General features: G+C 39.6%; 1 long non-coding RNA gene across 2 annotated transcripts; it reads left to right on the forward strand.

The window, feature by feature from the left end:
* The first annotated feature begins 2,034 nt into the window (after positions 1–2,034).
* On the forward strand, positions 2,035–10,312 carry LOC147340104 (uncharacterized). 2 transcript variants are annotated; one of them, XR_015159038.1, is made up of 5 exons: positions 2,035–3,389; positions 3,867–3,937; positions 4,228–4,340; positions 7,842–7,924; positions 9,558–10,312. It is a non-coding gene; the product is annotated as an uncharacterized LOC147340104 (long non-coding RNA). The 2 variants fall into 2 exon arrangements; XR_015159039.1 differs by having other exon boundaries at positions 4,231–4,340.
* The last annotated feature ends 11,541 nt before the right edge of the window (positions 10,313–21,853 follow it).

The following is a 21,853-nucleotide window of genomic DNA, read 5'->3' on the forward strand; positions in this document are numbered from 1 at the left end:
CTGGATGGAGAAATCTAGAAATGATGCAGCAAACAAAAGGAAGTTTTTTAATTTCACAGAATGAAAGTATTATGTCAGGAAGATTAATCAATTATAATAATTCTATATTTTAGTTCAGATCAGATCAGATCAGTCGCTCAGTTGTGTCCGACTTTTTGCGACCCCATGAATCACAGCACGCCAGGCCTCCCTGTCCATCACCAACTCCTGGAGTTCACTGAGACTCACGTCCATCAAGTCAGTGATGCCATCCAGCCATCTCATCCTCTGTCGTCCCCTTCTCCTCCTGCCCCCAATCCCTCCCAGCATCAGAGTCTTTTTCAATGAGTCAACTCTTCACATGAGGTGGCCAAAGTACTGGAGTTTTAGCCTCAGCACCATTCCTTCCAAAGAAATCCCAGGGCTGATCTCCTTCAGAATGGACTGGTTGGATCTCCTTGCAGTCCAAGGGACTCTCAAGAGTCTTCTCCAACACCACTGTTCAAAAGCATCAATTCTTCGGCGCTCAGCCTTCTTCACAGTCCAACTCTCACATCCATACATGACCACAGGAAAAACCATAGCCTTGACTAGATGAACCTTTGTTGGCAAAGTAATGTCTCTGCTTTTGAATATGCTATCTAGGTTGGTCATAACTTTCCTTCCAAGGAGTAAGCGTCTTTTAATTTCATGGCTGCAGTCACCATCTGTAGTGATTTTGGAGCCCAGAAAAATAAAGTCTGACACTGTTCCCACTGTTTCCCCATCTATTTCCCATGAAGTGGTGGGACCGGATGCCACGATCTTCATTTTCTGAATGTTGAGCTTTAAGCCAACTTTTTCACTCTCCTCTTTCACTTTCATCAAGAGGCTTTTGAGTTCCTCTTCACTTTCTGCCATAAGGGTGGTGTCATCTGCATATCTGAGGTTATTGATATTTCTCCCGGCAATCTTGATTCCAGTTTGTGTTTCTTCCAGTGCAGCGTTTCTCATGATGTACTCTGCATATAAGTTAAATAAGCAGGATGACAATATACAGCCTTGATATACTCCTTTTCCTATTTGGAACCAGTCTGTTGTTCCATGTCCAGTTCTAACTGTTGCTTCCTGACCTGCATACAGGTTTCTCAAGAGGCAGGTCAGGTGGTCTGGTATTCCCATCTCTTTCAGAATTTTCCACAGTTAATTGTGATCCACACAGTCAAAGGCTTTGGCATAGTCAATAAAGCAGAAATAGATGTTTTTCTGGAACTCTCTTGCTTTTTCCATGATCCAGTGGGTGTTGGCAATTTGATCTCTGGTTCCTCTGCCTTTTCTAAAACCAGCTTGAACATCAGGAAGTTCACGGTTCACATATTGCTGAAGCCTGGCTTGGAGAATTTTGAGCATTACTAGCGTGTGAGATGAGTACAATTGTGCAGTAGTTTGAGCATTCTTTGGCATTGCCTTTCTTTGGGATTGGAATGAAGACTGACCTTTTCCAGTCCTGTGGCCACTGCTGAGTTTTCCAAATTTGCTGGCATATTGAGTGCAGCACTTTCACAGCATCATCTTTCAGGATTTGGAATCATTCAACTGGAATTCCATCACCTCCACTAGCTTTGTTCGTAGTGATTCTTTCTAAGGCCCACTTGACTTCACATTCCAGGATGTCTGGCTCTAGGTCAGTGATCACACCACTGTGATTATCTGGGTCTTGAAGATCTTTTTTGTACAGTTCTTCTGTGTATATTTTAGTTACTAGAAACTAAATAAAATATTGAAATTACATAATGGATTAACAGTTTATATTGTCAGTAGATTCACTTAGTAATCTATAGAAGCATCTTGTTCAATAACCAGTGGTTAAAAGAATGATGAGTTAAATCTGTCCTCAATCAAATAACAGGTTTAAACACAAGTTAATGAGAAAATCATAAAGTAATAAATCATTCAAAAGCTGTAGATCACCAAAATTGGATAAGTTGTTGTCCTAAAAATTAGGATTTTTGTCTAGATTTTACCACCATCTGGGACAGCTTTTCTTAATTCGTTGAGCATTATGGAGCTTATACGGCCAGGCCACTCAAGATGGCTGTTGTCTTGCTCTCTGCACATCTCCTGCCCAACCAGTACCTGCTTCATCTATACTCTACCCACAGGACTGACCTCCCTACTTGCTCCAGACCCCAGTTAGTGATTGTTCTTATCAAAGGGACAGTGAGGAGCATGCCCCTCTACAGGTTTCCCTGGTAACTGATGAGACAATGTGATGTCAATTCTCCCTACAACTGGCCACCTCCCAACCCCCAACCCCAGGAGGAAAGACAGCAGCCGTGTTGTGCCTGCCATCTGCCATATATGGTGGGGTGTTGCTCTAGGACCTTGCTTCAGACGTGTAAGCTCCCCCATGCATTAAACTACTGATGTCTCTGTCAGGGACTCCAGACTCTTTCTTTGGTCTTGAAGCTGGGCAAATATAGGCCTTGTAAGTCTGCAGGGTGCAGTCCAACAGAGCTACTATGAAAAATGAAGGAACTGGACATTTTCATCTCTAAAGTTTCACCTTGCAATATATTACTGTATAATATCAATTCTAAGATACGTATTTTTTTTATATTTAACCTCTCTGAAATCAGGATGTGTCTGGATTCTTACAACTGCTAGTTATGTCTATTTATCATTGCCTGTACATATCCACTCTTGGTTGTAGCTTTTAACATCATTTCAGTTGAGTTATGTTACTAAACATGTTAAGTTTCGTTACATTACAAAATTATCAGTATCATTTGGTTTGAAATATAGAATTATTTGGCCTTAAAAATACAGCAGTAGTGCACAAATTTGATACTATTAACGCAAATATTTATCATCAAAGTGAAAGTGAAAACGTTAGTCACTCAGTTATGTCTGACTCTTTGTGACCCCATGGACTGTAGCCCACCAGGCTTCTCTGTCCATGGAATTCTCCAGGCAAAAATACTGGAATGAGTTGCCATTATCTTCTCTAGGGAATCTTCCAGACCTAGGGATCGAACCCTGGTGTCTTGCATTTCAGGCAGATTCTGTACCACCTGAACCATCAGGGAAGCCTTATCGTTAAGGAGTGATTACAGTTTCATGATTTCATGCAAAGAAATACAAAAAAGGTTTCATAATATCATAGAGAGATTCCCATTATAGAGATTTTACTGTTTTAGGTTTTGTTACTTTGTTTTGAAATTGCCTGATACTTCAAGCAGGAGAAAATTCCAAATCACTTGGAAATAGAAGAAAATTTCAAAGCAAAAAGAAGCTGGTGTGACCAGATGATGTGTCATGTAGGACTTTCATTAATGCAATGTCATAATTTAATTTGTGACATATTTATTCCATAATTGTTTCAGTGAATCTCACAAATACTGATGCTCTCTCAGGATTGAAGAAACATGGTATGTGCTTCTAAGAAGTCAAAATTCATTTCTGAAATTTCAAGCATTATCTCACATATTTTACTCACATATATGGTTCCAGATCTCTAATGTAGCTGGCTCCTATGTTACATAAAGTCCTGAAAAATTGGTTTAAATGCACAAAAGGTTGAAAGACCATTCATACTTTTTAAAATGGAAAGAGTATTGGTTTTATTTTCTACTTTACAATGTCTGCACAAAACTTGCTACAGAGTCAACATTACAATGAATTTCACAGTTGTTAAGATCACAATGAACTTGTAAGCAAACTCTAAAGAAAAAGACTGAAGCACTATGGATCATTATTTGAGGTACATTGACAGCTGAGGATCATTAGAAATATTTTCTGCTATTAATTCATTTGTGATTGTCATATACAGAAAGTTATGATCAGAAGCTAAATGTAATCTGTGCATCAACAATCTTGATAATTTTTATACCTTTCAATGTTTGCAGATTTCTAATGAGAAATCCCAGCTAGCTCTCAGATAATGAAGTGTCATCAAATACTGCAATGCCAGAGTAAGGTAGACATAGTCCTTACCTACATATTAAAAATAACATTTAGGTGTTAAAGTGTGAAAAGCTGCTTTCCAATGTATATATATAATTTAAATAGCCAACTCTGCAACATTTTCTCAAGAGTTGCTTTTCTGTGTTTTGTGCATCAGTTATTTTTCTTCATGTGTGCAGCAGTATTTTGCAATTATTGGCCATCTTTTACTCCTGATTTCCCTTGTAGAAGATTGATTAGCACAATCAGTCACTAGAAAGCAATTTTCATCACCAAAGGCAGCTTCTTTTCTCTCTTGATTAGCAGCCCTGCTTCAAGTTATTCAGCAGAAATAGATAATCTATAAGAACATTGCCAGACAAACATTCTGATAAGAAAAAGAGGGCCGAACCTGAATATTGCTGACAGTATTCCAGGTGGGTAAATGATCAATGAAGCTGCTCTGCCTTGTGTTTCTATGATATTCCTGTTTTATCTGGAGAACTGAACCTTGAGTACTGGTTTTTGTTTTTCTCATTTTTGTATGAATCTTTGGGTTTTTGAGGAGAACACAAATTTGCTTGCAATGTGTGTGAGGAGAGGGAGAATGCCTATTATAGACACAAACCAATGAATCTATATTTCTATGTGTGTTCTGTCACCCCCACTAGAAGTACTACCTGAAGAAATAAGTCAAATAAAATTCAATTGAACCAGATAATCTCTGTTTGTTCCTTTAAATTATGTCCTATTATGTAATAAATGTTAGCTCTCCTGTTTCAATTTAAAATAAATTTAGGGAGGAAATATTTATGTTGGCAGAAGAAAGATGAAAGAAGCAGCTCAATAATTCTTCTCTCCTAAAGCTTGCAGTACTTTGCTTGGAAAGAATGCCTGGGGAAACAGCCTGATGGAGGGGAAACGTTCGTAAATTTTGGGTTCACACATAGGTCAAAATCTTCAGTAGGTCCATTTAATAGCTGTGTGCCTTTTAACATTTCCAAACCTCAGTTCTCTCATCTGTAAAATGACCACAATATGTTACTTTGTCAAGATTAGAGATGTTGTATCAAAAAGCTGAACTCACAGTGGGTTCTCAGTAAATGATAGCTATTTTCTTACTTACATCTGTATCCATCTATCTATCTGCTGCTGTGTCGCTTCAGTCGTGTCTGACTCTGTGCGACCCCATAGACGGCAGCCCACCAGGCTCCTCCGTCCATGGATTTTCCAGGCAAGCGTACTGGAGTGGGGTGCCATTGCCTTCTCTGATCTATCTATCTACCTTAAGTTTATTTCTCTTCCTATCTATTTATTTATGTAGCTATGTAGACTTGAGTTGCTAAAGAAATGGCTACTCATGGCTATACCCTTTAACAATCAACACAAGTTAAAACCCTCTTTCTCCATTTCTTTCTATTACAGTATCACATGCTTGGCAGCAGAATCAATCTCTTTCCCCTCCCTCTACCAAACTCCCAAACCTAGTCTCCTCCAGCCCCTATCATCTTTTTCCTCAAATACAATCCAATACATTCTTTGTCTTCACCGCTTCCTCTGCCATTAACAATGTAGAGCAAATCTATCCAACCCCTATCATCAGTTACTATGCTATTTCTCCAAATTTGCCCAACTAAAGGCCCCAAAACAAGCAGGCAAGTAGTTGGATAGGGGAGCAGCTATGAATACTGTTTAGTTAACTGTGCTTCCCTACCTCCCCTACTCCCATTATTCTCCCCTCCAGCTATCATATTCAGAGAGGACAATTTCTTTGTTTCCTGTTATTCAGTACACTGTTGTTGTTCAGTTCTAATTCATGTCCAAATTTGCAACCCCCCTGGAGTGTGCCAGGCTCCTCTGTCCTCCACTATCTCCCAGAGTTTGTTCAAATTCATGTACTTTGTGTCGATGATGATATCTAACCATTTTATCCTCTGCTGTCCCCTTCTCCTTTTGCCATCAATGTTTCCCTGCATATGGGTCTTTTCCAATGAGTCAGCTCTTCGCATCACGTGGCCAAAGTATTGGAGCTTCAGCTTCAGCATTAGTACTTCCAGTGAATACCCAGGGTTGATTTCCTTTAGGATTGACTAGTTTGATCACCTTGTTGTCCAAGGGACTCTCAAGAGTCTTCTCCAGCACCACAGTTCGAAAGCATCAATTCTTTGGCACTCAGCCTTCTTTATGGTCCAACTCTCACATCCATATGTGACTACCAGAAAAACCATAGCTTTGACTAGACGGACCTTTGTCGGCAAAGTGATGTCTCTGCTTTCGAATATGCTCTCTAGGTTGGTCATAGCTTTCTTTCAAAGAGCCAGCGTCTTTTAATTTAATGACTCTGGTCACCATCTGCAGTGAATTTGGAGCCCAAGATAATCAATTACCCATTCAGAATTTTTTTATTTCCTAGAAAGCAAAGTTGAAGATTTTTTTTCCTGAAAGATTAGGAATGAATGTTATGAAAACCTCTAGGGAGTCTGACCAATTGTGCTTTATCTTCATCTCTTTTATTCTAGCTAACATTTTCAACCTCCAGAAAAGAAAGGTACAACAGACCACTCAATTTCCTGAAATACAAAATAAGGCCTACTTCATGTGTCATCACATGTGAATAAGCCAGTGGCTGCTACATAACTTCCTCTGAATTACCATGATAATTCAAATTGTAAAAGTTCCACAATAGTTCTGCAAGGAAGGAAATATGCTGGGGAATTTACACCAGATTTAAACTTATACAGTCCCAGCTGTTAGGAAAATGCAGATCTGTACCAAAAGCCAAACAAAAGCTGTAGAAAATTTTCTGAATATTATTATGACATGAGGTTAATGTGGTATATTTTTGCTGAAATGTGTAAAACTAAGTTTAGCATATAAGATCCTCTATCATTGACTCCTTATTATAATATCTGTGCAACCAATTCAATTATTCTTAAAATGTGTAAATCTGATTAAAAAGTATCTATTGAATCTATAATATAGTTAATCATATGCACCAAGTGGTTGATACTGATAGTGTTTTACATGCCAGTAGTGAAAGTGAACATCACTCAGTTGTGTCCTTGACTCTGTGGCTCCATGGAGTATACAGCCCTTGGCCAGTAGTGCTGCACATATTGTCTGTCCACCATCCCCTTGACCCTTGCACAAAAGATTTATATGATTCATAGAGTGACTAGGACACTTGTTAGTGATAAGTGTTCTGGGTGATTTAGTTTCTAATTTAGGAGCCCCATTCTTCACCATGGCAGTAGCACAATCAGCTGTGTGGCAATGTGTGAAGGCAAAGGCGGTGTAGATTAGACCTGCAGTTTTGGGTTTTGCCCCCATGAACTTGCATCTGAGTGACCTTATATGGCTTTGATACATGGGAATATTAGAATCAGATGTTCCATTTGACAATCAAATGAGAAAAGGCATTATAGGTAGTTGATACTTATACTTACATTGAAGAGTAAAAGTTAAAATTTTACATAACCTCCTGCTCCTTCTGCCTCTGTAACTCAGACTCCTTGCAAAGTCTGGATCACGTAGGTCATGTAGTCTCAGAAAGTGGGGACTCAATACTAGGAATTGGAGCTTATCTCACTCACCCTTGTCGCACTCTTTGCAATCGCCCAGCCCTTACAAACCCGCTTAATCATGCCTGTTTGTGTATAAAAACTCTGTAACCCCTTTGTTCAGGGCTCAGAACTTGGAGTGTTAACTCCTCTGGGCCTGCCAGCATAATAAACTTGCATTCTCCAACTCTCCAAGTGTGGTGCTTGATTTCTCGAGTACTGGTTTATGCAACATTTCTGGAGGCCCCAGCAAGATTCCAACCATGCTGGCCCCTTGAGCCACTGTACTGGTGGCTCAGCCTGGCTGGAGTGAAGGGACCCCGAGATGAACAAGAGGGTGCACCACCTGATGGTATTCTGGGTTCTCTTTTGGACCAGTGTTCTGACTCTCCAGAAGGCTGAGCCCCGACTGGACTCATTGGAGGGATGGACCAAGTCACCAGGAATGGCCACAGGATCAGGTAAGGCCCTGGGGCCAGTCCCCAGTCAGGTCCTACCCCAACGGGTAGAAGAGGAGACTGATCACCTCCTTGGAGCTCCCAGGAAGGGAGCATCAGATAGGGAGAACTGGGAACTCAGAAGAAGGAAGGTATCTTGACTGCTGACCTCCTTGGAGCTCCCAGGAAGGGAGTAACAGTTAAGGAAGCCTGAGGACTCAGGAGAAGGGAGGCATTGTGATAGCCTCTGAAGGATTGTGAGTGCGTGATTACTGATTGAACAGACCAAGGGAAATTTTTCATTTTGGAATCTGCAAATCCAATTCTTTTTGCATATGCAATTAAAAACAGCTAGCTTGTTGAAAGGCCTGCCTAGGGAAAAGCTTGTGGTTAACCCTTGCCATGTCCTTGAAATACACAGCCAACTTTGCCTGAGACCTCAGACTTGGGCTAATTAGAACTTCAAGCAAAGGGGAAAAAAATGGAGGTCAAAGAGATATTTTAAATCTCAAACAGAAAACTATAAGATCTCTGTCAGTCTGTCTGTCTGGATTTATGTATGTCTCAGTGTAAGTCTTTTGTTTTTTTCTGATAATATTGTTGAAGTTGTAAATGAGTTCTAATATAATTGGCCTAAAGAAAAGTAAGCACTTACAAATCAAAAAATTCTAAATACAAAAAAATTAACCTAAATAAATTCCAGATTCATGTGAACTGGGACATATTCAATATTAAATATCTAGTATTAATATTTGTTTGCTAATCTAGCAAAGAAAGTAGGATGTATGTTTTTAATAAAGAAGGCATAAAAAATAAAAATTACATTTTATGAAAGGAAAAGAAAGTAGGTCTGACTTACAGGTGGCTGTTACAAAAAGTGAATAGGTTTGTGAAAAGTGGACCCTGAAAAAAAAGTTTTGTGCATGGTTAGGTCTAACTAAGTTTAAAATGAATTTAATTAAGTTTATTTTATTTTTTTTTTATTTTTTTTTACTAGGTATCTCTTTCCTTTTTTTTATTTTATTTTTAAACTTTACATAATTGTATTAGTTTTGCCAAATATCAAAATGAATCTGCCACAGATATACATGTGTTCCCCATCCTGAACCCTCCTCCCTCCTCCCTCCCCATACCATCCCTCTGGGTCGTCCCAGTGCACTAGCCCCAAGCATCCAGTATCGTGCATCGAACCTGGACTGGCAACTCGTTTCTTACATGATATTTTACATGTTTCAATGTCATTCTCCCAAATCTTCCCACCCTCTCCCTCTCCCACAGAGTCCATAAGACTGTTCTATACATCAGTGTCTCTTTTGCTGTCTCGTACACCGGGTTATTGTTACCATCTTTCTAAATTCCATATATATGCATTAGTAAACATAAATACAGTTTATTTTATTTTTTTATTTTTTTTAATTTTATTTTATTTTTAAACTTTACATAATTGTATTAGTTTTGCAGTTAAATGAGTTTAAAGTAAGCTGGTGCAAAAACTAAAATTCAGCCTTTCTCTCGGTTAAGAGGACATACTTTCTTCAGATGTTGAACTGCTTTTAATTATAGATTTAAGTTTCTTTACCTCTTAATTGATCTCTTCTATATTTACCTTTGAAATCTTTTGTTAACTTTGGTTAAGTGAATAACTATTATTTTACAGTGACTTATATGATCCTATAAAGAAAGCTGAATGCTGAAGAATTGATGCTTTTGAACTGTGGTGTTGGAGAAGACTCTTGAGAGTCCCTTGGACTGCAAGGAGATCCAACCAGTCCATCCTAAAGGAGATCAGTCCTGGGTATTCACTGGAAGGACTGATGTTGAAGCTGAAACTCCAATACTTTGGCCACCTGATGTGAAGAGCTGACTCATTGGAAAAGACCCTGATGCTGGGAAAGACTGAGGGCAGGAGGAGAAGGGGATGACAGAGGATGAGATGGTTGGATGGCATCATTGACTCGATGGACAGGGGTTTGGGTGGACTCCGGGAGTTGGTGATGGACAGGGAGGCCTGGCGTGCTGCAGTTCATGGGGTCGCAAAGAGTCGGACACGACTGAGCGACTGAACTGAACTGAACCTGACTGAGTGTTATAAACCCTTTTGATATTTATTGACAAAGCTTCCTAAATAACTTGACTTCTAGCTAACTTTGGGATGCTTCAAAGGGCCCCTGAGACATCCCCAAAAGCTAAGCTACTTGAGTTCATTGGACATGTTAAATTACATGGGAAGTACTGTTAAAGGGGTAAAAAATCTTTTCAGGTTAGTTACACTGTATGGTTGATATTACTAATATAGATATCTTAAAACTGTGAAATTCATGATATGGTTTGATATCAGATCTGATATGTCCTGATAAACTATGGTCAATTACAGTTCTAGTTATCATATTAAAGTGTTACATATAACAATGACCAGGTTTCTTTGTCAATTGCAATAGAATTAGATTTTAAACATGACTTCCATGGTTTTATTCTCATGCCTTCAGAAGAATACTGCTAGTTCTTCAAGATTTATGGAAAAGACTTTCTAAGATTAAGCAGATAAACAGATTTTGTTATTAACAGTAAGCTGGACTGAGATTTGGTCTTCTGTTTAGAGAACAAAGTTTTCTTAGAATGCAGCTTTGATAACAGATAATTTTCTTTGCCTTTAAGTGATTTATATTTATTTTTAAAATCTTTTTGTTACTTTGGTAAAGTAAATATTATTTAAGATTATGGTACATGTAGACAAAGCTCATTCTGCTTCTATAAAAAATAACACCTCACAGTTAGACTTGTGCTATCCTGATGTCCTTAAAACCTGGCAAAACCTGCTTCTGAATCAGGAAATTGAAAATTGATAAACAACAGCTAAAAAGCAAAGAGCCAGAGTTATGGGAAATTCAAGATGGCCACTTGGCTTTTCCTGGCTCCCTGACAGACCTCATTTTTATTTGATGGGTTAAAGTCTTCCCTGGCTACAGTGTTAATGCCCTCACAATGAGTTCTCCAAAAGAAAAAAATATATATTTCACCGAATATTGAGTTTTAGTTTTGTTAATTAAGGTCTGTGTTTACTAAGACTCACTTCTGAGATAGTTCATTGTTATGTTATATTGCTAAAAGTTTTAATTAAGTTATTACAAAAGGCACTCTACGATTGTTTCTAAAGCTTATCTCAGTAACCAATCTTTGGATAAAGGCCAGATGCTCCATGATGTACAACCAGGAGATTAACAATTGGCTATAATCATTTAACTGAGACAGATGACCTGGGGTATACCAGGCTATATCCAATTAAAGTTCTTGACTTAAATTCTTGCTTGTGACCTTACTAATAACTGCTAGCTATATTATTTTCTAAGTAGCTTGTTTCAGAAGATTATTTCTTATGTTACCAAATACGTGACTGAGCCTGTGATAAAGTGCTGATATGCAGTTTCATATGAGATCGATAATTATAATGATGTAACTCTAGATATGGGAAGAAACAACAAGAGGAAATATTTTCCTGGACCAAGAGGCTAGTAAAACAGATAAGGTCCAGAGACTTTTGCTACTTACAAGATCTGGTCTAGTGATAACACATTGAGTGGCCTGTCAATGGAATCTTTGTTAGACTTGGGAACGAGCCTTCCCAGGACCGTGGGACACAATGACCATGATGCCCCCAAAACATGGTCAAATATGTGGCTATGAAGGGTCACTGCTCACTAGAAGTTGGCCCTTGCCAGCTGCCTCTACAAAGATTAAATCATGACCACTACAAGATGCTGACCTTCAACACCCCCTTGAAAGGAATTCAGGGTGGAGACAAAAAATAAGGCAGTCTGTGCTCTGGGAAATACCCAGAAAAACAGGCCTTCAGATAGTCAGATGTTTTCAGGTAAAGGTTTTTACGAGTCCAAATTCTTGCATCTTCTCATACCTAGAGAAACTCTAATGTCACCAACCAATGTCTGGACCTGGTTCTCCCGGCTAGTGCCTCAGCAGCTTTCCTACTTCTATTAATCTTCGGGCCATACATTTTTAACTTTCTTGTTAAGTTGGTTTCTCCAGGTAGTAGTACAACAAGAATATCCCCCGGCCAACACCCAGACAGTGCTGGAACAAGCTGCTTATCGTTCTGTGGACTCTCACCTCCCTCTGTAAATGCACGCCGAGGTCCTCAGGCTATTCTCCCTTTGAGATCTTATATGGGAGACCACCCCCAGTGATAAAAATCTCAAAGGAGACCACCAAAAACTAGCTGACCTGGAGATGTCCCAACACCTCCAAGCCCTGGGAAAAGTCTTCTGCCACATCGCCCGAGAAACCTGAGAAAGGACACCCATTCCATTGGGCAGTTGGGTTCATCCCTATCAGCCAGGAGATGAGATATGGGTTAAAGACTGGAAAAAGGAACCACCACTTCAGCCAGTTTGGACAAGCCCTCACAGGGTCGTCCTGGCAACCCCTACTGCTGATAAAGTTATAGGTGTCATCCCTTGGATCCACCACACCAGAGCCAAGAAGGCAGCGACTTCCTGTAATGAGAACACCTGGAAAGCAATTCGGGACCCTGAAAATCCCCTCATGGTCTGGTTCCAAAAACAATGACCCTCACCCATGAAAGACACTGAGCCCTGCTCTACGCACTCCGGAAGCTGACTAATTAACACAAGGCGGAATCTTAAGGATCTGGCTATCAAAATGTCAATGGATTTTCATTGTCAACCTTAGCCTCTATCCCTGATTGGTATTATTGCTGTGCTCTTCGCTACAGGACTAGATTCAGTCACACCCCAGGACTGGGATTTGGGTCAAAAGCTGCGGTTAGCTGTCTGTTATCTCACTGTAGTGGGAAGCCTCATTCTTATTAAATGTCTCTTATGATCGATTCTCCCTACGAACTAAATCATTCACAGTATAGCTGACCCCCCCCCTTCATGATAGGTTCAGTTGTTATAGCCGTGACAACCCAAAGATGGGGAGAAAACCTTTTGCTAGTGTTCAGTTATTTGTTATATGCAGGCTGCTTTGCAGCCTTTTGGTGTCCCTTGCTGTAACAGATGGTGCCGTTCCTTATCCATCATACACCTGTCAACATTAGTTAACCCTTGGAAAATCGCTTACTTAACCATCAGCTACAACAACGTATAGATAGCCAATCCTATAGGCCAATCACCTACTGCCTTCATAACTATGCGATGTATATCCAGGCGTCTGGGTGCCAAAAATGTTTTCCAGTTATGCCCCCTGCTGCCACTACCTTTCCCCCACCAGAGGATCCAAACCCCGGGCAGTATCCCGACACCATGGCATTGCCATCATGCCCCTGGGCCTCCATCTACCCCCAAATGCCAGGCAGATGTTACAACCCAGAACAGGTGTCTGTCTGCCAAATACATGGAAAAACCTACTGGACAGGGACAATAATGCAAAGAAAGGAAATCACAGACCAGTTAGATTCCCTGGCTGAGGTGGTTTTACAGAATAGGAGAGGGCTAGATCTACTGACAGCTGAAAAGGGAGGACTCAGCCTCTTCTTCGGAGAAGGCAATGGCACCCCACTCCAGTACTCTTGCCTGGAAAATCCCATGGATGGAGGAGCCTGGTGGGCTGCAGTCCATGGGGTCGCTAAGAGTTGGGCACGACTGAGCGACTTCACTTTCACTTTTCACTTTCATACATTGGAGAAGGAAATGGCAACCCACTCCAGTGTTCTTGCCTGGAGAATCCCAGGGACGGTGGAGCCTGATGGGCTGCCGTCTATGGGGTCCCACAGAGTCGGACACGACTGAAGCGACTTAGCAGTAGTAGCAGCAGCCTCTTCTTGAACAAAGAATGCTGCTTTTATGTAAATCAATCAGGGACGTGTCCCAGCAGCTAAGAGAACGAATCATGAAAAGGAGAGAGAAACTAACAAATTCCTGGGGTAATTGGAACAATATCTGGAGCTGGGCATCATGGCTTCTCCTTTTTATCGGTCCTCTCTTCATATTCTTTGCAGCGCTCTTATTTGGCCCTTGTATTCTCAGTGCTGTTACCCAGTTCATAACTTCTCGAATTGAGTCCATAAAGTTACAAATGGTAATAGTTCAATATAGCCCCCTAAATGACGGGAAGCTCTGAATGTCCTACCAAAACATGAGAGAATTCTTTCTGCAATGAGTGATAGAAACATCAAGAGATGGGGAATGAAGAGGAAACGTTAAAACTTTACATAACCTCCTGCTCCTTTTGCCTCTGTAACTCAGATTGCTCCTTGCAAAGTCTGGATCACGTAAGTCACATAGTCTCAGATATACTAGGAACTTGAGCTTATCTCACTCACCCTTGTCCTGCTCTTTGCAATTGCCCAGCCCCTGCAAACCCAGTTAATCATGCCTGCCCATGTATAAAAACTGTAACCCCTTTGTTCGGGGCTCAGAGCTTGGAGTGTTACCTCCTCTGGGCCTGCTGGCCTAATAAGCCTGAGTTCTCCAACTCTCCGAGTATGGTGCTGGGTTTCTCGAGTACTGGTTTCTACAACAATATGAGAAAGTTCATGTATGTATTGTCTACTTGGAATTTTTTTCTAGAATTCTCATGCTCCTAACAAACACTTCTCTCATTAGAAAAATTTAATCTATTTCCTGACATCTAATTCTTTCCATTAGGTGAATTAGGTTTTACATCTAGTATGTGTAATATGCCCCCAATTTCATAACCTTTTCTAGATTTGTGAATATAAATGCTCATACATTGTTGTTCTTTGATCTATTCTCCCTAAACTACAGCATGATCTCCTTAAGGTGTCAACTGGATCATGTCACCTCCTCCTCAAAACTCTTCAAGGATTTCCCTTTAGACTGAACACAATATCTCACATCCTTTTGGAGCTGACCTCTATAAACTCCTTGTCCTGCATCGCCCTGCTAACATCCTATTTATGCTTCTCACTCCTGACCTTTCATTCCCTCAGGCACCCAGAGTTCTTAACTCAGGCCCTTTGTCCATCTTCCCCCACCCCTGCCCTTCCCATGCCCGACTTCTTCTCATCCTTGAAGACATGCTGTGCATGATTACATCTAAAAGAGGCCTTCCTTGTGTTTTCAACAGAAATTAGGTTCCCTGTACACTTTAACAAAACCGAATTTACACTCTATATAACACTCATCACAGCTGTTAACTGTGTCTGTTTATAGGATAATCTGTCTGTCTCCCCCAGACAAGTAAATATGTAAGTGCACGGGTTTTATCTATTTCACTCGATGCAGTATTCTTAGAGTCTAGCACAGTACTGCTATTTCTTGACATGGATGAATTAATGCTGTCTCACGTCTCTTTTAAAAAGACTGGACAGATTCGATGCATGATACTGGATGCTTGGGGCTGGTGCACTGAGACAACCCAGAGGGATGGTATAGGGAGGGAAGAGGGAGGGGGGTTCAGGATGGGGAACACGTGCATACCTGTGGCAGATTCATGTTGATGTATGGCAAAACTAATACAATATTGTAAAGTAATTAACCTCCAATATTAGTTTTGCCAAATATCATTTTGATATTTGGCAAAACTAATACAATTATGTAAAGTTTAAAAATAAAATAAAATTTAAAAAAAAATTAAAAGGACTGGACAAATTCAGTCAATGGATCTGTAAAAAATAAATATAAATCCCACACACACACACACACTTCAGGGATCTCCTTTCCATATGGGTTTTGTTATGATATTTTTCTCATTCAGTGGTTATGAAACTGGTTACCTTAGACTGGGATTGAACCCATGTGGCTGGGACTCAAACCCAGCCAAAACCCACAGTACCTGGTATCAGGGCCTAATGAAGCTCAGGTTTTTGATGTCTCATTTCAGAGAGAATTCAGTGAGAGACAAAATGACAGGTTAGAAGTGGATTTATTTAGAGAGAAACACACTCCACAGATAGAGTGTGGGCCATCACAGAAGGCAAGTCTGGCGGCCTCGAAATGAGTTAGCTTTTATGGGCTGGGTAAATTCATAGGCTAATGAGTGGCAGGATTATTCCAACTATTTTGGGGAAGGGGTAGAGATTTCCAGGAGTTGGCCACCACCCACTTTTTGGTCTTCTGATGCTGCCTTGGAACTGTGATAACGCCTTTGGGTGTGTCATTTAGCTTGCTGATTGAAGATCAAGGTCTAGTTGAAGTTTACTTGTTTGCCATCTTGGACCCACTTGATTCTAAGTTTATATTGTATCCTTGGGCTATGTCATTCTTTCAAAAGTTGTGCCTGCCCTCTTTCCTCCTGTTCCAGTTATAAGTGGTGGTTATAGAAATAAATATTAATAAACTCTAATTATTTTCTATAATAGAATAAAAAATAGTGTCATTGGGAGAATATGGTTCAACTGATGAGTAGAGGGATTCAGACAATGTCAAGAGGCCAAAGTGCTATTTGAGGCAGTGGATTTGGGAAGAAAAATCCTGTATCTAGATAATCAGTGGATTTGAAGGATAAGCATATCTAACATACAATTTAAATTTACTTTGCTATATTATGTTCATGTATTATTCACTAGAACTATTTAAAAAATAATATCCTGTTTGCTTTTAGCTTCAGGCCTCAAGGAGTAGAGTATGTGTCTCAGTTAGCTTATCTCCTTAGGGTGGAATGAAAGGAACAATCCTGAAACACAGAGTAGAGGATACATATTGAAGGCAGTGTACATGCTCAGTAACGGAACTGCTGTCATATTGAAGATTTATTCCCAGTTTTTAAAGGAATATCCATACTGCTTCCAAAATGGCTGTATCAGTTTACATTCTCATCAACAGTGTAGGAGGGTTTCCTTTCTCCACATCCTCTCCAGCATTTATTGTTTGTAGATTTTTGATGATGGCAATTCTGACTGCTTTGAGGTGATAACCTCATTGTAGTTTCGATTTGCATTTCTCTAATAATGAGCAGTGTTGAGCATTTTTTCATGTGTTTATTGGCTGTTGGTATGTCTTCTTTGGAGAAATGTCTGTTTAGGTCTTCTGTCCATTTTTTGATTGGGTTGTTTGTTGTTCTGATATTGAGCTGTATGAGCTGCTTATGTATTTTGGAGATTAACCCTTTGCCCATTGCTTTGTTTTCAATTATTTTCTCCCATTCTGAGGGTTGTCTTTTCATTTTGTTTATAGTTTCCTTTGCTGTACAAAAGGCTTTAAATTTTATTAGGTCCCATTTGTTTACTTTTATTTTTATTTCCATTACTCTAAGAGGTAGGTCATAGAGAATCTTGATGAAATTAATGTCAAAGAGTGTACTGCCTATGTTTTCCTTTAAGAGCTTTATAGTTTCTGGCCTTCGATTTAAGTCTTTAATCCATTTTGAGTTTATTTTTGAGTATGGTGTTAGGAAGTGTTCTAATTTTATTCTTTTACACATAACTGTCCAGTTTTCCCAGCAACACTTATTAAGAGACTGTCTTTTCTCCATTGTATATTCTTGTCTCCTTTGTCAAAGGTGCCCATAAGTGTGTGGGTTTGTCCCTGGACTTTCTATCTTGTTCCATGTTTCAGTTCAGTTCAGTCGCTCAGTTGTGTCTGACTCTTTGCAACCCTATGAACCACAGCATGCCAGGCCTCCCTGTCCATCACCAACTCCCAGAGTCCACCCAAACCCATGTCCATTGAGTCCGTGATGCCATCCAATCATCTCATCCTCTGTCATCCCCTTCTCCTGCTGCCCTCAATCTTTCCCAGCATCAGTATCTTTTCCAATGAGTCAGCTCTTTGCTTCAGGTGGCCAAAGTATTGGAGTTTCAGCTTCAAAATCAGTCCTTTCAGTGAACACCCAGGACTGATCTCCTTTAGAATGGACTGGTTGGATCTCCTTGCAATCCAAGGGACTCTCAGAAGTCTTCTCTAACACCACGGTTCAAAAACATCAATTCTTCGGCGCTCAGCTTTCTTTGTAGTCCAACTCTCACATCCATACATGACCACTGGAAAATTGACAAAGTAATGTCTCTGCTTTTGAATATGCTATCTAGGTTGGTCATAACTTTCCTTCCAAGGAGTAAGTGTCGTTTAATTTCATGGCTGCAATCACCATCTGCAGTGATTTTGGAGCCCAGAAAAATAGTCTGCCACTGTTTCCACTATTTCTCCATCTATTTGCCATGAAGTGATGGGACCAGATGCCATGATATTAGTTTTCAGAATTTTCCACAGTTTATTGTTATCCACACAGTCAAAGGCTTTGGCATAGTCAATAAAACAGAAATAGATGTTTTTCTGGAACTTTCCTGCTTTTTCGATGATCCAGAGGATGTTCCATGTTTATGACCCAGCAATCCCACTACTGGGCATATGCCCTGAGAAAACCACAATTCTAAAAGACACATGTACCCTAGTGTTCATTGCAGCAATATTTACAATAGCCAGGACATGGAACCAACCTAGATGTCCATCAAGAGATGAATGGATAAGGAAGTTGTTGTACATTTATACAATGGAATATTACTTAGCCATAAAAGGAACCAGTTTGAGTCAGTTGTAGTGAGGTGGATGAACCTAGAGCCTCTTATCCAGAGTGAAGAAAGTTAGAAAGAAAAAAACAAGTATTGTATATTAACACATATATATGGGATCTAGACAAATGGTACTGATGAACCTAGTAGATGTCAACTACAAATTGGCACTTACCAAGAGCATTGCCAATGACTGAACAACAAAGACATTTGCCATCTGCCTCTGCGGAGATTGAACCCCATGTTGCTATAGCTGTTGACTTCAACAACCCTTGACAGAGTTCAGGGTGGAATGAGGCACTCTGTACTCCAGGGAATCTGGTGCGACAAGTCTTTAGATAGTTGGATGCTTTTAGGAACAGATTTTATGATCTCAATCCTTGCATTTTCTCATATATAGAGAACCACTAAATCCATTCATGGTGACATCAGATCCTCATGACTAGGAAAAAACCTTTTGTAAAATGTCCTTCATGGTATTGAATTCCCCTTTCATGAAAACCTTATATGTTGGCTTTCCCCCACTGCCACTTTGAAGCAGTCTCTCAGAGCTATCTGAGATGCTGCCTCCCAGACTGCAGTCCTCACTTTGCCCCAATTAAAACTTAACTCACAACTCTCAAGTTGTATATCTTTTTTTCACTCGACATAGAGAATGAACTTGTGGACACAATGGGGGAAGGTGAGGGTAAAACGAATTGAGAAAGCATCATTAACATACATACACTATCATGTGTAAAATAGATACTGGGAAGTTGCTAGATAGTATAGGGAGCTTAGCCTGGTGCTCTGTGATGAACTAGAGGGGTGAGATGGGGGAGGGGAGGGAGGCAAGAGATATATATGTAATTATGACTGATTCGTGTTGGTGTACGGCAGAAACTAACACAAAATTGTAAAGCAATTTTCCATCAATTAGAAAAATAAATAAATTTTTTTAAAAAAGAATTGAAGGTAGACAATCAGAACTGGAGTTCCTTTTTCTGCATTAGTGCTTTTACCAGGAATTTGCGAAAATCTTTTTTGAAACATTGGTCTATCTGCAAGATATTGAGACCAATATTATCTAGATCTTTTTTAAAGGCTCTAGACTATGTCCTTAACAAAACATTTCAAAGAATTTAGGATTGTTAAGCTAAGGGCATCATAAAGTTGACCCAGGGTTACAAGTATGACTTAGAAATAACCTCCAGGTATTGATATTAGAAGTAGTCTAGGAATTATTTGATGATTCAACTATCACTGTGGCATTCTGCCATAAAATAACCCATAATCCCATTAATACTACATGAAAACATCTATTAAAAATAATTTGGGGTTTTTCTAGACTATAGCATGGCAGGGTTATGTATCTGTTAAAAAGTTTTCCAACTCTAACTTAAAATATACTATATAGAATGAGATAGGGGGTGGAGTGGGGAAGGGGAGGCGGGGGAAGGGAGGATAGCTCTTCTCTTTTTTGTTCCTTCTCCTTCCCACCAAAAAAAAAAAAGAATGAGATAGGCAATAAAATACTTTTGAACTTTACATACACACATGCACATACACACAATATATAGAGACATACAAATATCTATACACATATATAATACATTTAGTTCAGTTCAGTTCAGTTGCTCAGTCATGTCCGACTCTTTGCGACCCCATGAACCGCAGCACGCCAGACCTCCCTGTCCATCACGAACTCCCGGAGTTCACCCAAACTCACATCCATCGAGTCAGTGATGCCATCCAGCCATCTCATCCTCTGTCGTCCCCTTCTCCTCCTGCCCCCAATCCCTCCCAGCATCAGGGTCTTTTCCAATGAGTCAACCCTTCACATGAAGTAGCCACAGTACTGGAGTTTCAGCTTTAGCATCATTCCTTCCAAAGAAATCCCAGGGCTGATCTCCTTCAGAATGGACTGGTTGGATCTCCTTGCAGTCCAGGGGACTCTCAAGAGTCTTCTCCAACACCACAGTTCAAAAGCATCAATTTTCAGCTTTCTTCACAGTCCAACTCTCACATCCATACATGACTACTGGAAAAACCATAGCCTTGACTAGACGGACCTTTGTTGGCAAAGTAATGTCTCTGCTTTTGAATATGCTACCTAGGTTGGTCATAACTTTCCTTCCAAGGAGTAAGCGTCTTTTAATTTCATGGCTGCAGTCACCATCTGCAGTGATTTTGGAGCCCAAAAAAATAAAGTCTGACACTGTTTCCACTCTTCTCCATCTATTTCCTGTGAAGTGATGGGACCAGATCCCATGATCTTCGTTTTCTGAATGTTGAGCTTTTTAAAACTAACATTAGAGAGCTAAGGATTTAGATTTTACTTTGAATGGTTTGATTAATGATGGTTTGGGTTATCTATACATTTAGAAGTGTTGGTGGGATTCAAACCATTCAAAGTAAAATCTAAATCCTTAGCTCTCTAATGTTAGTTTTAAACTAACAGCTCCAAGCTTTTATTTTTATATTCTTAACGTTACAAATTAACATTACACTTGTGTCACAGAAAATTTGAAATATTGAGCACAGTTAAATACATTCACAATCCCAACTCCTTTAATGCTAAACATTTAGTTTATTTCAATTCTGAGTTTTCCCTTTAACCTTGGTGTTGGTTGTTGCTGGGTTATTTATTTATTTGCAAGTTTGTGTGGAGGTGTTTAAAGTGCATTTTCAATCAGGAGCTATATCATCTGTTTACAATATAGCTCTTGAGAAACAAAAGGAGTTTAGAATTATAAGCCAGAACAAACTCCAGTCATGAGATACAACAAACATCATGTGAAAGCAACAGCCTGATCTCTAGGTTATGAAAATTAGAATTAAAAAGTCACTACCCAGAAAATGTCCAGCTTTCTTACTTGGCAAAGCTTGGGTGCAACTCTATGAAAGATTTAATAAGCTGAATTTTTCCCATGGTGTAAACAAAATGATAAGACTAAATCTGTGCTTGGCAATTTCAATCTAAATTCATAGCTACACAAAACACCAGACATTGTGCATTTCACTTGTTAATATACCATATTTTCTCAGATAGTAGGAGGAAAGGCAAGGTAACTACAGAGAACAAGAATGTGGGAAGAAGAAATAGTGTACCTATATTTGACAATATAAAGTAATGGTGAAAAGAAAGCCTTAATTAATGCATCTCGGAAGGGCATAAAGACTATACTCTAACTTTGGAAAGTTAATTTAGAAAGACAGAGGGAGAGACTGAATAACTGCAATTTATCATGAAAAATACACATATGATAGGATGGTGAACAATGGAGAATTCATACCATATGTTATTTGGAAAAATCTGTTAGTTTTCTTTGTTAAGATTAAGAAAGAATATGTTTATCAATTTATGCCATCCTTCATACAGTTGATAACAAATTAATAATAGCATTCCTGGCTCTGCACTTACAAATTAGGACTTCCTAATAAATGCTGATTAGCTCAGTCAGGGAGGTCAGTAAAAAACCTAAATCCTTTCTTAGTCATTTCTAATCTTGTACATTCTATTCTCC

This window comes from Bos grunniens, chromosome X, assembly GCF_055505025.1.
Source record: "Bos grunniens cultivar Pamir isolate PY7600 chromosome X, Bosgru_T2T1.0, whole genome shotgun sequence".
Classification (NCBI taxonomy): Eukaryota; Metazoa; Chordata; class Mammalia; order Artiodactyla; family Bovidae; genus Bos; species Bos grunniens.